We start from the raw sequence: 13211 nt of genomic DNA, 5'->3' as shown, positions 1-13211 counted from the left end.
AGTTAATGCCCTGTGTTTGTTCTAAGGTGACAAAGCTAGAATCTTTGACAGGAAAACACTTTAAGGGCAAAAAGAGAGGGCAAAAACTCCATCAAACCATCCTGGGTAGAGTATAATGTGCAATGAACCTTCAGATCTTATCACTGGGTCTACATCATATGCATGTGTAACAGAATGGAGAAAACTGCATTTCTCAGAACTCCTCTCAGGGAGAATACTAGATATGGTCAGAAAGAATATTCTAGAAGCTGCTTGAATGGAGATACGGGCAGGGGTGGCAGGAGTCAGACCACTAAGGGCAACAACAAATGCTCAAGTGACAAAGGGTGAGGGTTCAACTACACTCTAAGGAGACAGGTTGTTGTCTAACTGGTGGGGTGTGCATTTTGGGGGCCAGAGTGCGATTGCTCAGGACAGTGAAGGGGAGGTGGAGACTGCAAGGAGGGGCCACTGAGGAGAGGCAACTTTATAGACAGAGGAACAAAGATAAGAATTGCAGCAGGTCTCTCATCAGAGACCATGAAGCCTGGAAGAGAAAGGACTGACATATTTAAAATACTGAAAGATTAAAAAAAAAAAAAAGTCATCCCAGAATTTCATACACAGTGGAATATTTTTCCAAAATGAAAGAGAAATTAAAAATTTTTCAAACACTACCTAAGACAATAAAATATCAGTAGGTCTCTCTTATAAGAAATGTTAAAGCAAGTTCTCCAGGAAAAAGGAATATGATAACAAACAGAAATCAAAGCTATACAAAAAAATTAAGACCTCCAGAAAAAGTTAAAATTAAAGTAAATATAAAAGTTTTTTTTAAATATTTTATTTATTTATTTGACAGAGAGAGAGATAGTGAGAGCAGGAACACAAGCAGGGGAGGTGGGAGAGGGAGAAGCAGGGTTCCCGCCAAGCAGGGAGCCTGATGCGGGGCTTGATCTCAGGACCCCGGGATCATGACCTGAGCCGAAGGCAGACGCCTAACGACTGAGCCACCCAGGCGCCCCATAAAAGATTTTTTTTTATTTCTAATTACTATAGTAGATAAGTGACTGCCTAAGCCAGAATAGCAGTAAAGTATTGTAGGTTTAGAACATGAAAGTGAAATGGATGACAGTAGCTTAGAAGTCAGGAGGAAAGCATAGGGATTACACTGTTGGAAGAGAAAAAAATTGAATAAGGAACAGACAAAACAAGGAAAGAACAAAACAAATAGAAAACAACTAGTGAGATGTTAAATTTTGATCCATATGAATGGTCTAAAAAATCAGATGAAAAGACAGAGATTGTCATGTGGGATAAAACAGTGAGATCTAACTATATATCTAACTATATGCTGTCTACAAGATAGCTGTTTACTTTTAACCAAGATATACATTGGTTAAAAGTAAAAGCATGGTAAAAGATATACTGTGTAAACACTCATCAAAAAAAGTATGGTGGCTAGATTAGTATCAGGCAAAGTAGACTTCAATACAATAAATATCACCAAGGATAAAGAAGGATTAGTTATTTAGTGATAAAGGGGTCAATTCACCAAGAAGGCATAATAATCCTAAATTTGTAAGCACCCAACAACAGAGCTTCCAAATACATGAGGCAAAAACCAATAGAACTGAAAGGAGAAGTAGATTAATACACAATTACAGTTGGAGGCTGTAATTAAGTTATAAAATAAGTAGAAAGAAAATCAGTGAGGATATAAACAATCTAAACATCACTATCAATGAACTTGACCTAACTGAATTTATAGAACACTCCACCCTACAACAGCAAATTTCGCATTCCTTTCAAGTGCGCACCAATCATTTACTAAGATAGACCAATTTGGGGGGGACATAAAACAAACCTCAACAATTTTAAAGACTTGAAATTATGCAAAGCACTTTCTCTGGCCTAACTGGAGTTAAACTAGAAATTAATAACAAGAAGATACCTGGAAAACCCCCAAATATGTGAACATTGTCTGATGGGAGTATTCACTAGGTTGTTGCTGCTTGGTGTGAGATATATCCCTCTTCTCTAGCGCCTCATCAAAGTCCTTAGTAAAATCTGTGTAGTTTACTAATGCTTTAGCCAGTAGGTGGCAGACTAGGACCCACAGGACAAATCTGACCCTTGGGCAGTTGCGCTCTGGACTGTAAGCTAAGAATGGCTTTTAAAATTGTAAAGGGTTGTGAAGAAGGAAGAGAAGAGGGAGGAGGAGGAGGAGAGGAAGGAGGACCAGGAGGACCAGGAGGACGAGGAGGACAAGAGGATGAACAGCAACAGCCTAAAACAGTCTAAAATATTTGCCAGCCTGTCCTTTAACCTCATAAAATGAGTTGAGAAGTGTTTTCTCTCCTATTTTCCAAAAAAGTTTGTGACACATTGGTATTATTTTTTTCTTGACCTGTTTACCAGAAAAGCCTGGAGTTGGGGTATTCTTCGTGGGAAGGATTTGAATTATAAATGCAATTTCTTTCATAGATACAGAGCTATTCATGTTTTTATTTCTTCCTTTGTCAGCTTTGATAATTCATCCCTCTCTGTTAAAGTTTCCATCTGCTATCATTTTCCTTCAATTTGAAGGATTTCTTTTAACATTTCACATAACACATTATGCCAGTGTTGAGTTCTCTCAACTTTGAGGGTTTTTTGTTTTGTTTTTTAAAAAAAAAAAATTTTTTTTTTTTTTTGTTAAGAGAAAAAGAGCATGAGCAGGGGAGGAGCAGAGAGAGGGAGAAGCAGACTCTCCGTGAGCAGGGAGCCCAATATAGGGCTCGATCCCAGAACCTCGATATCATGACCTGAGCCAAAGGCAGATGCTTAACTGACTGAGGCACCCAGGCACCCCTCGGTTATTTTGTTTTGGTTTGGTTTTTTGTTTGTTTGTTTTTTAATACCTTTGTTTTCATTTCATTTGAAGGATTTTGAATGACCTTTTCATTTTGGAGGTTATTTTTTTGCTGAATAAGGAATTTTAGGTTGACATCTTTCTTCTTATAGAACTTGAAAAATCCCTCTTCTGGCTTTCACTCTTTCTGATGAGAAGTCGGTGTTTGTTCCTATCTTTGGTTTCTGTATGTAATGTGTCTTTCTCTTCTTGCTGCTTTTATGATTTTTCTCTTCATGATTAGATTGTAGCAATGATATGGTGTGTCTTGGTGTGGTTTTCTTTGTGTTTATACAGCTTGGGGTTTGTTGAGATTCTTGGATATTTGAATTTTTAGCTTCTATCAAATTTGGACATTTTTCAGACATTTTTTTTCCAATATGTTTCTGCCACATTCACTCTGTTCTCTCTTTCTGGAACTCTAATTACGTAAATATTAGACTCCTGATATTATTCCCACAGGGCACTGAGTCTCTGGGGGCTTCAGATGGGAAAGTTGCTATGTTTGCACATTCATAGATATTTTCTTCCGCAATTTCTAGTTTATGTGCTGTTGAGTCCATTTAGTGAATTTTTCCCTCTGGGTATTGTATTTTTCCGTTCTAGAAAATTTAATACTTTGGTTCATTTTTAGATTTTATATTTCTCTTCTTGCCATATTCATGTTTTCCTTTAAATCCCTGAACATCTTTATAATAGTTCTTTTAATAGTTCTTTGTATGCTAATTCAATAATCTTTGCCATTTATAGATCTAGTTCTTATCATTGATTTTCTCTTGGGTATGGGTAATGTCTTCCTTCCTCTTTGCATGCTAGTAAGTTTTTATTGGATGCTGCTGGACAATGTGAATGTTACATTGTTGAGTGGCTGCATTTTGTTCTTTCTTTGAAGATTATTGAGACGGGGGGGCAGATAGTTGACTTAATTAAAGATAATCTAAAAGCTTTCAAGGTTTGTTTTTGTGCTTTGTTAGGGTGGATCTAGGGCAGTGGTTCTAAATTAGGTACGCTTTTCCCCCACACCTATCCCCAGGATATTGGCAGTCTCTAGAAACATTTTTGGTAATCACAACCAGGAAAGTGCTACTGGCTTCTAATGGTTAGAGGCCAGAGATGCTGTTCAATATTGTAAGATACACAGGAAAGTCCCCCAAAACAAGAATTATCCTTCCCAAAAATATCGATGGTACCAAGAATGAAAAACCCTGATCTGGATTACCTTTACTCTAGGGCCAGTGTTACTCAACTACTAAGATAATCAGTTAATGTCTCTCCATGCTCCAGTCTGGCTGGTTGGAACTCGAACATCTTCCAACCTGATGTGAGCTCTGGACACTGTTCAGCTTACAGCTTCCTGGTAGTTGTTTTTCCAATAGTTGGCCCTTGCCTGGCTTAGGAGAGTCTTACCCCACACATGCACAGCTTAGTATTTACCCAAAACTCAAGAGAACCCTATGTGAATTGCCGGAGTTCTTTCTCTGCATAGCTTCCTCCTTGCTAGTACTCTGTCCCACAAATTCCAGCTGCCTCAGCCTGCCGGACCTCTACTGTCTGGCATTTCAATTCAATGAGCCCTGCAGACTGTGTGTGGATTGCCCCCCGTCCCTGTGCTGGGTCTGTAAAGGGTACTAGGCAGAAAGCTTCAGGGATCAAAGAGTTCTCCGTGTGTATCTCCCATTTCTGCACATCTTGCGAGCCGAGGCACTGACTTCTTGGCTCCTGATTATCTTTTCAAACATACTGGTACAATGAACAGCCTTGAAAATTAAAGATAGTGTCTCCCTGTGGATCAAAGGGCAGGTTTGTGTACTGTCCAGTGTTATGAAGGTAATGTCTCCCTGCAAGGCAAAAGTCAAGTAGGCTTACTGCCCATAATAAATGACCCTGGTTCCCTAAGCTCAGTGTTCCTCTTGTGTAATGTGACCCACTGGCTGCGCTTGTGTCATCTGGACCTCTTCACATTGCCCTGTGGGGACTGGGACTCAAGAAACCAGTGCAAATGCAGATGCTCTGGCTGTTACTGCTGTGAGTAATAAAGTCTTTTGTCTTTGACCTGGGAGTCTCGTGTCTTCTGCCAGCATCCATGAAAGAGCAGCAAGCTAACTTGTTAAGTTGTAAGTAGAATTTCAGCCTCCTTCACGGTTCTTCACATACCCATTCTAAACTAGGCACTACAAGAGGCTCTGATCACAAGAAGTGAACCACACACCAAAAACAGCCATAATCTGCCTTTCTGCAGTCTATAGCCTGCAGCAACAAAGATTTTAAAAGACAAACATAGGGCGTCTGGGTGGCTCAGTTGGTTAAGCGACTGCCTTCGGCTCAGGTCATGATCCTGGAGTCCCGGGATTGAGTCCCGCATCGGGCTCCCTGCTCGGCAGGGAGTCTGCTTCTCCCTCTGACCCTCCCGACCCTCCCCCCTCTCATGCTCTCTCTCACTCACTCTCTCTCCAATAAATAAATAAAATCTTTAAAAAAATAAATAAATAAATAAAAGACAAACATAATTTTTAAATGGCAGTAAGTATCAAAAAAGGAATCAAGGAGTTACAACAAGAGAATGACAAGGGGGATGATTTTAAATGAAATGGTTAAGGGAGGCCTCTCTGAACAGGAGATATTTAAATTGAGCCTGAAGGATGAGAAAACAAGCAGACATAGGACGAGCAGAAAACGAGCTTTCCAGGCAGAAGGAACAGCATCTACAACGGTCTCCTGAAGCAGAACCGAGTTTGGCACATTTGAAGACTTGAAAGAAAACCAACACAGATAGAGCATAGTGAGCCATATGCTTGTGTGGTGTGCTAGGTGAGGATGGAAAGATAGTCAGGGTCTAAATCAGAGGTTCTAAACCGTGACTCTACTTCTGCATCTACTTTAGGAATTTGTAAAAATATCCAGGCCTCAGACCTCATCCCATATGAATTAAATCAGAACGTGTAAAGTGGAGCTCAGCCACCGATCACTTAAAAAATACTCCCAGGTAATTCTAATGTGAGGATGGGGTTCACGACCACAGATCTGGACCCTTATAGAAATTTGGGTTTTATTGAGGAGTTTGGGCTTGAGTCAAAGAGTAATATTAAAAAAAAAACAAAACAAAAAAACCACTGAAGGGATTTAAGCATAGAAAAGACATTTGATTTGAATTATTTTTAAAAAGATCTCTGGCTGATGTGAGAAGAACAGATCAGTAGTTGGAGCAAGGAGATAAATTGGGAAGTTACTGAAATTGACCAGGCAAGAGGTTAGAGGCTGGGGCTAGGATATGGCCATGAAAAGAATATTGGAAATACCGGGAATCCGGGCCAGATGAGTAGAATGGGGCCAGAACATGAATGCTGTGCCTCAGGACCTTTGTAGATACTGCTCCTTCTGCCTGCAAGGCTCTTTCCCTTGCTTATCCTATGTCTCCTCATCATTTAGGCTCAGTCTAAAAAATACCAGGTTGGGATGCTTGGCTGGCTCAGTTGGAAGAGCATGCGACTCTTGATCTCGGCATCATGAGTATGAGCCCCACATTGGGTGTAGAGATTACTAAAAATAAATAAATAAATTTTAAAAATTTTTTAAAAATAAAAAAATACCAGGTTAAGGAAAATTGACTTAATTCTGTGGGTATCAGAGGAAGGGAAAGGTATTTAAAAATCATGAATCAGGATTGTGTCCAGATGAGCATGACAAAAAACATGACTTGCAGTGGCTTAAACAAAGGCTTATATATTTTTTTCAAATAAGCAAGGAAGGAGTAGCATTTGTTCAGCTACTCCTGAGGTGAGGTCAGGAGCAACAGCTTGGTTTCTCCCTCATGGTTGCAAAGTGGCTGCTGCAGCTCCTTTGTAACCACATTCAAAGCAGTAAGGAGGGAGGACAAGTGGCACCAACCACAATTGTCTCTTTTAACAGGCAATGACAAACTTTCCCAGAAATCCTTCCACTCACTTCTTGCTGGTTATAACTGTGACTTCTTTACCTGAAGGGAGAGTAGAAAAGAAAGGATTTCGTTTTTTTCCAGATTTTATCATCAAGGCAACAAGAACTGCCGAGTTTAGTTCTTGAGCTAAAGAATAATATCATCAAAGAGGTGTTTTAGGAAAGAACAGCTTGGGGACCATGGAAAAGTGGAAAGGAAAGAACTAGAAATGGAAAGGAGTTAAGAGGTTCCTGCGGTCAGTCAGTGGGATGAAGATCTGGATTAGAATGAAGACAGGAGAAATAATAAAGGGCTTCACGTAAACAGCATGTCTACTCACAGCTATAGGCATGGGTACATGTGTTTCTGTGCTTTCACGTAAATGTGTATCACTTTTTGCAAGGTTAAAGAAATTTATGTAAATAGATGTTGATTTCTGTGCATTACCTTTGTTTTTCTCTGCGTCTATGACTGTGTCATTTATTCATTCATTCAGCAAATACTTCCCGAGCCTCAGCTTCGTGCAAAGCAACGTGCCAGGCACTATGGGGAACACAAATATGAGTCAAGCACAAGTCAAGTGCCCTTGAGAAGCTTACAGACTAGGAAAGGAGAAAACACGTGTCCCCTTAGCTAAAATGCAAGTCAGTGAAACGATAAATATCATAAAGTTATGGAAGTCCAGAAGAGAAAGTCATTATCTTAGCTAGAGAGGTAAGGAGGGAAGGTGGCATTTGAACTTGGCCTTAAAGAATTAATGGGGGCGGGGGGGGGGAGGAATGTAGGCAGGAGGCAAGTGACAATCAATTGGCTAGAAAGGGCAGTGAGTAATAAACCTGAAAGAAAGCTGATCTGAAGAATTCGGATTTTATTTTGTAGACTAGCAAGTACCGTTGATCCTCGAATGACACGGGTTTGAACTGTGCGGGCCCACTTACGGGTGGATTTTTTTCTATAAATACAGTACAGTATGGTAAGTGTATTTTCTCTTCTTTGATTTTCTTGATAACATTTTTCTTTTCTCTAGCTTACTTTATTGTAAGAATACAATATATATATGTACATATAACATAACCAAAAATGTGTTCATTGACCGTTTATGTTAATGGTAAAATTTCCAGTCAACAGTAGGCTATTAGTAAGTTAACATTTTGGGAAATCAAAAGTAATATGCAGATTTTCAACTGTGGGGGGGTGGGAGCCCCTAACCGCCCCCCCCCACTCCCACCCGGCGATGTTCAAGGGTCAGCTGTATTGATTCGAGTCCTACCAAGGGTAAAGTACTGCGCCAGATCCTGAATTTCTACCTGTGATTACGTGTCTATGTTTCCATATATATTTTTGGTGAACACGTATATGTTTTAGGTATGTACACAGCAGTGTTGCCCTCTCTGTTTTAATAGTCCATTTCTTTGTGCAGACATTTACACCTCACCTTGGCTATGTGTCATATGTGGCCAGCAGATGGCGCCATAAAATCATAACTAGCAAGGACCATTCTGTCTCTTCCAGCCAAGTAGCATCTCAGACCCCATCAGGCCCTGCATGGAGAGATCCCAGGGCCTTCTAGGGCCTTTATCTGTTTCCATCGTTAGCATTATTCACCATTGTGTTCCCATGTCTAGTAGGGAGCCTGGCAAACTGAAATAATAAATATGTATGGAATGAATTGATGAAATGCTAACATGCTCCATGGGAGACATGGGAGATGGAGGGAAAGCAGAGAAGTACAGAGATAGTGGTGGAGATGTCAGCCACGTTCATAGAAGTCCCAGAGGGGCCCAGAGGGGAATTCATGAGAAAATAGTAAACTCAGCCATTGCTGTCACCTGCAAGACTTCCCCTCGTAATGTGGCATCTGACCCTGATTCTTTCCTTCTGTTTTTATTGAGTGCCCAGTGAGTACGAGGACCTGAGGGAAATACCACCTCTGCTCTCTAGGCGTTCACAGTCTAGGAAGATAAAGTTTATTTTAAAAAACACAACAACCAGGGGCGTCTGTCTGGCTCAGTCAGTGGAGCATGTCACTACTGATCTCAGGAACTTGAGTGAGTTTAAGCCCCACGTTGCGCGTAGAGCTCACTTAAAAACCACAACAACCAGGGGCACCTGGGTGGCTCAGTTGGTTAAGCGACTGCCTTCGGCTCAGGTCATGATCCCAGGGTCCTGGGATCGAGCCCCACATCTGGCTTCTTGCTCAGCAGGGAGACTGTTTCTCCCTCTCCCTCTACCTGCTACTCCACCTGCTTGTGCTCTCTCTGTCAAATAAATAAATCAAAATTCTTTAACAAACAATGAATCATGGAACACTTTATCTAAAACTAATGATGTAATGTATGGGGATTAACATAAGAATAAAAAAAAATTCTTTAAAACACACACACACAACAACCAATACAATTCTCTCGCCTATTGCTGAGAAACCTCCTTCCCATCCCACGTGAGAAGTGCTCTGTTAAGGAGAGAGCCACAGAGCCAGCAGAAGGTCCAACTGGGTCTATTTAGAGACCTTTTGGCCCAGAGACCTCTGCCGAGTGCCCCTCTGGCCCCTAACACCTCCTCCCAGACCCCTCTCCACCCCAGCCGCTTCAGGAGACTGTCTCTCCCTCAGATCTGGGCTACCCCAAGGTCTTGCCCTTTTCAGGGACCAAACCTGTGCCCTCTCCTACTCACCCTCCCCGTGCTAGCAGGAGAAGGAAGGGCTCTGATTGCCCACAGTGATTACTGCCCTGGCCCTTTCACACAGGAACACAGAATCCACCTTCCATACTCACTTTGCTCTCATAGGAGAACTGAGGCTTAGACTTCTACAGCAAAAACCTTTGACCAACAAAGATCTATTCAATGGAACCAATTTCCGGTCAGTTGCACATATGAGGGGCTGGGAATATAAAGCACTTTAATGGTCTGGTTGACTTATCATGCATGGGTCTGGCTGCTTCCCCTTCTCTCCCCGGTCCTCCCCTCTGCCTTGCTTCTTTCTGAGCAGCCAGCAGCATGATTTGTCATGCCATTGCTGGTCAAGGGCTCCTCATGGCCCTCTGTGAAATCCCACAGACCTGAGTCTGATATTCAGGACCCTCTACAAAGTCCAGGACCCACCTCCTATTCCAGCCATTTCTTCTGTTACTCCTTTGTACCCACTTTTGCCCTATGCTCTCAGTACCTTGGATGTGCTTGCGCTTGATCTCTCCTATACCTTTGATGATGCATGACCTTCCCCGCCCTGGACGGTCCTCCGTCCCCATCTCTACATGGCAAATGCCCACTTGCCTTTCAAGGTCCACTCAAAAGCCAACTTCTTCCGAAGGCTTTTATACTCCGCCCCAACCTGGTGTGGTCCTCCCTCCTCTCTTGGCAGCCGTTAATTGTCGGCTTCATTCTCTTAATGCTCTCTTATGTGATCCCAACTCCTTCGATTCAGGTCTAACTCCTGCAACGGAAAAGCTGTCTTTGATTCACTCGATACCTAGCAATTTGTCTGACACGTAGTAGGTCTTCAATCAATGCAGAGGAGGTGAGACACTTAAGGGTGTTTGCTGTACTTCAGGGCTATGAGATACGGGCCCAAGGAACCGTGAGCTCTAAGAGACACACGATATGGATGCTCTTTCCATGAGGAGATGAAATTAACACTGAGCACCTATTAGGTGCCTTCTGGCCCCAACCCATGTCCATCAGGCTCCTGGCCTCCTCGATCCTCAAGGACATGCCACTTTAAAAATATCTCCCCTTCTTCCCTCTGCCATGCCTATCTCCCTTTCCCTTCCTTCCTTCCTCTACTGAACCCTAGGGCTCCTGCCCACAAAACCCTGGGGAGAAAATAGAAGGGCTTAGGGAACCCATCCCCTTCTGAGCACGGAGATGAGGAAGTGATGGTCAGAGGTCACTGTCTTGGTCAGTTCCCGTTTCTGGAGCAAAGATGCCAAAATCTGTTCCTTTTTCTTGTGAAAAATGTAGGGGTTTTGACTTCCAAAATTCCCAGAACCAATACTGTCACTGTGAGCTGTCTGTGTTTCTGTCTGCCTGAGTCTGTATAAAGGGTCTGCCAAGGCTTCCTAAGCCTGCGCCTCACGGGTGGGTGTCCAGGGGCAGCCGTGGAAATGACACCTCATCTCCTATCCCTCCCCAGTTCTGCCGACACCACTAGGCCCGCCTGCGGAGGGGCAAGTGCATTAGGACAGGCCTGTCTCTGGCTCCTATTTCCTCCCAGGGACTTGCAGGAGAGTCCCTCCCCACGCCTTTGTCTGGCTTCTCAGAAGCCCCTGGAGAGGGTGGAAATTTAAGCTGTTACGTGGACTCGGAAGCGATGTGGGTCAGTTTGGGAAACTCTGTCACTGCCCTGCTTGCAAGCTTGAAGCCATCCCATTCCAGGGGCAAGTCAAGTCACCACCCATCACCACTCCCAGCCTTGGGCCAGGGCATCACCTTCTGTGCTGTAGACCTCTGAAAAGGTGGACAGCACTGCTCAATGTGGAATCAGACTCTCCTGAGCCAGAAGCAGAGAAATGAGGAGGGCCAGCATGGAAGTATTGGATGCAGAGATGGGGAAGGGTAGGAGACAGAAACATGCACATCTCCAACAAAGCCAAACCCAGAGGCTAAAGCCAGGGTAAGAAAGAGTGAGAGGGCGCCTGGGTGGGATCAGGCCTCATTGGGCTCCCTGCTCAGCAGGGGGTCTGCTTCTCCCTCTCCCTCTGCCCCTCCCCCTGTTCGTGCTCTCTCTCTTGTTCTCTCTCAAATAAAAAAAAAGAATGAGAATGGGCATTAGGATAAAGGTTTGGATCACCTTGTGAAGGTCAGAGTGGTTTGGGGTAAGTAATGGTGTCAGGCCCTCTGGACTGGGCCCACCTGGAGGTTGCAGGTAAGAGAGGACAGAACAGGGCCTAGATAGTAGGTTCTCTCTATATATGCAGTGAGCAAAGATTACAGCTTTCTAGCAGGATCCTTATCTCGCCTGCTTTTCCTTTGATCTCTGCTTCTGTCTGTACCTGCCCACCCAATTCCTTCCTCCTTCTCTCATTCATTCATTCACTCATTCAACAAACATTTAAAGTGTCTTTCCTGTAAGGCAAGCACCATACTAGACAGTGAGTCCACAAAGATAAATGAGATTCGATCAATCCTCGACCTTGTGGAGCTATTATCGAACTGGGAGCATATATTTATTAACAAATTGGTCACAATCCCGTGTGAAAGGGGAAATAAGGCAGGCAGTGAAAGAAGATTGAGGGAGGAGAATATAGTGGGGGGTCAAGGAAGCACTCACAAAGATATCTGAGCGGAAAGTCCAAGTGGGACTCGCCAGCCAGAGAAAGGAAGTGTGGATCTTCCTGGAGAGTGTAGTGAGCGCGCAAGTCCTGGGGGGGAGGGGGGGGTGAATTTCCAGTAAGGGGACAAATGCCATTCTTGATTGGACAGATCCCGAGTCAAGCAGCCCCTGCTCAAGACCCCAGGGGCTACCCTCCTAGCAGAGGTTACCTGGACCCCAACCTAAGGTCCTCCATCCAAATCCTCCCCTCCCCCTCCCCCAGTTACGTTTTGGTCCTGTCCAGGGGAAGCATCGGAGCTATCCCAGGCTCCGCTGACCCCAAGAATGACTCCACACTCTGGAACAGTCTGAGACAGCCTCATTCCTCGGGCCAATTCACTGCTCAGGCCGGCTCTACTAACCCTGCTCCCCGCCTCCAGCTCCTCATGCTATACCACTCAGGGCCCCGCCTGCTCCTGCGGGGTCGCCTCTCCCTTCAAGCCAACTCCTGCCCTGCTCCCAAGGCCTGTAGTAAAGCAAGGCCTGCGCAGCAAAGCCACAGAAAGCCAGGGCCTAGAACATTTGGAGATACCGGGCCAGGGCCTTCCCAAAGTGTAGGCTGGGACTTGCAGAGGCCTCACTGCGCAGAGCTTCGGCATGTCCCTTCGCAGGGGCCTGCGGTGTGTGCTGTGCGATGCGAATCACCCCAGAGGCTGGGGGCCCGCTGCCTCATCAGCAGGGGTGCAGTACCCCTCCCCACAAGGCCCCCCCCCAGACAACCTGAGCCAGGGACAGGTTGAGAGGGCAGGAGGCTGGGCCTGGCCCGCTGCCGGCGCGGGTTCTCGCGCTCCAGGAGCGCTCCCAGGGGAGAGGGGCCCCCGCCGGGGCCCGGGCTGGGAGCCGGGCCGCCCCCGCCAGCGCCCCGCAGCGCCTGCGCACGCTCCCTGGGGCGCCCGCCCCGCCCCGCCCCTGGCCCGAGCGAGGCGCCGCGGGAGGAATTCCAGCCATTTCCTCTGCGCCGCGCGGTATGTGGCCTGCGCGCTGCCCGAACGCAGCGCGGGCCCGGAGGTGGGGGCCGGCCGGCGCGGGCCCGTCACCAGCCGCGTCTGGCAGCTGCCCGGGCCTCGCTGCCCCGCTCGGGATTCCCGGCCGGCCGCCCCTCGTCCCGGGCCACC

At 45.2% G+C, this 13211-nt stretch overlaps 1 long non-coding RNA gene across 4 annotated transcripts in view; it reads right to left on the bottom strand.

Annotated features, from left to right (window-relative positions):
* Window positions 1–12952, bottom strand: part of LOC145715939 (uncharacterized) — a 51808-nt gene extending 38856 nt beyond the window's left edge. For 3 of the 4 annotated variants that reach the window (XR_014138241.1, XR_014138244.1, XR_014138243.1), the window contains exons 1-2: window positions 12817–12952; window positions 7233–7328 (exon numbers count right to left, since the gene is read on the bottom strand). This is a non-coding gene — a long non-coding RNA (uncharacterized LOC145715939). Of the gene's footprint in view, window positions 1–6572; window positions 6846–7232; window positions 7329–12816 lie in introns of those variants that run through there. The other variant, XR_014138242.1, reaches the window with a different exon arrangement.
* Between the last annotated feature and the right edge of the window lie 259 nt (window positions 12953–13211).

Source organism: Leptonychotes weddellii, chromosome 10, assembly GCF_054177405.1.
Source record: "Leptonychotes weddellii isolate Sample4059 chromosome 10, ASM5417740v2, whole genome shotgun sequence".
NCBI classification, from domain to species: Eukaryota; Metazoa; Chordata; class Mammalia; order Carnivora; family Phocidae; genus Leptonychotes; species Leptonychotes weddellii.
Note: the sequence above shows the minus strand (reverse complement) of the source record. Positions and strands in the feature narration are given on the sequence as shown.